The sequence below is a fragment of the Oxyura jamaicensis genome, chromosome Z (genome assembly GCF_011077185.1).
Source record: "Oxyura jamaicensis isolate SHBP4307 breed ruddy duck chromosome Z, BPBGC_Ojam_1.0, whole genome shotgun sequence".
Taxonomy (NCBI): Eukaryota; Metazoa; Chordata; class Aves; order Anseriformes; family Anatidae; genus Oxyura; species Oxyura jamaicensis.
In genome coordinates, this window is record NC_048926.1 from 46,207,760 (window position 1) to 46,209,538 (window position 1,779).

Genomic DNA, 1,779 nt, shown 5'->3' on the forward strand with positions numbered 1-1,779 from the left:
ATCCTTTGAGAGCACATCAGAACACTTCAGAGGACTTTCCTTTAATTTGCTCTTTATCTCAGCAGTTTACTGATGAAAACAAGCAAACAAATAAAAAAGTTGGTAAAGAAATCAAATTGACTAACAAACAGGGAGCAATAGATAGTTCTCCCATTGAGACTTTTTGCTGCTTTTTCAACAGTACAAATTCAGAAACGAGGAGTCACAAGTGGGAGTTATTTGTGGAACTGTCATTTGTCACACTGCTACGTAGAAATAGGTAGATAGATGATAAATAGATAGATAGATAGATAGATAGATAGATAGATAGAGATACATTCAAACCAATAAAAAATGATAAAAAGAGAGAAATAGACCATTAGAAGGAAAATATTTTGCCAGCCCAATTATTTCATCAAGTAAATTATCACCACTAAATCCCTGCATATTGATAAGATCATAAGACCATGGAATAGGTCTTGACCATATGATTATCCTGAAAAGCATCATCAAAGCCTTGACAAGTTTCGCTGGCTAAATTATTTTTGATGGCAAAACAAAAAAACAACAACAGATTTTGAAAATTTTTGTATACATTTTCTGGACTGCAATTATATATACATTACATTATGGGAGCCGTGTTAAGAATGCATATTTTACTCTTAACAGACATATATTAAAGGCTTTCTAAAACACCTTCAAAACACCTTTGTTTGAAATACCAAATTGTAACAAAAGCTTCACAAAGACAAATAATAAGATTTTTTTTAGTAACTATTATTTAACATTTCTGTTACTGCAGCACTGGAAAAATATATTTATTCTTGCAATAACTATAAATATTACATGAATTTGCTTAAAAATCACACATTCTTTTAAACCAGTGAAACCTTGTGTATAAATCAGATCTAAGCAAAGTTTACTGGAAGCATACCCTTATTTTAGTTGTCATGGAAAGATTAGCAACTGTTCTTGAAGATTATCATCCCCCACAGCAATCCACACTCATTGTGGGGATACCTAGGAAACTCTCCTGGTTAACTGTGACTTTACTCAATGGAAGAAAACAACTTCATCTGCACGTAAGAACTGACATTTCTACAGCTTTCCTGCAGTGTGGGGTGCTTCCAGATACAGTATCATCTTAGAAAGTAAATAAATATTAAAAACAACAAAACAAAACAAAACAAAAAGTAAGAGAAATCCTTTGGCTTCTGTCCTCTGAACTCCTCTTTTTTCCCTCACAACTAAACCACCAGACACTCCATCTCTCCAACTGCTTTGTAATAATGTTATGTAAGATATATTCAGAAGTTTTGAAATTGGAATTCTTGGATTCTGGTGAGAAAGATCACATTCTGTTCTATTTATTTTATTTTATTTTATTAATTTAATTTAATTACATTTTTATTTATTTTGTTTTATTATTTCATTTTTTCATTTTATATTTTATTTCATTTTATGTGAATTAAAAAATAGTTCAGTGGCTAATTCTTAGATTTTTTTTTTTTTTTTTTTTTCCCTAACAAAAACTCAAGCTATGTGTAACTGTAGAAGAGTTTGGAAAACTGTTTCTACAACTGAAGGTAATTCTTGGAAAATCCATACCTTTCTGGCTTACAATAAGATTTGAGGTTTTTTCCTAAATGACATCTCAAAGTACAAGAAATACAAGATTTCATATTTTACTTATTTTTTTGGGGGGGGCCACCTCCAATCGGGGGGTGATGGGAGTTGGGGGCAGGGGGGCCCGCCGGAATGCACATACAAATACCCATTTGTTATTACACGGCTTTGCTC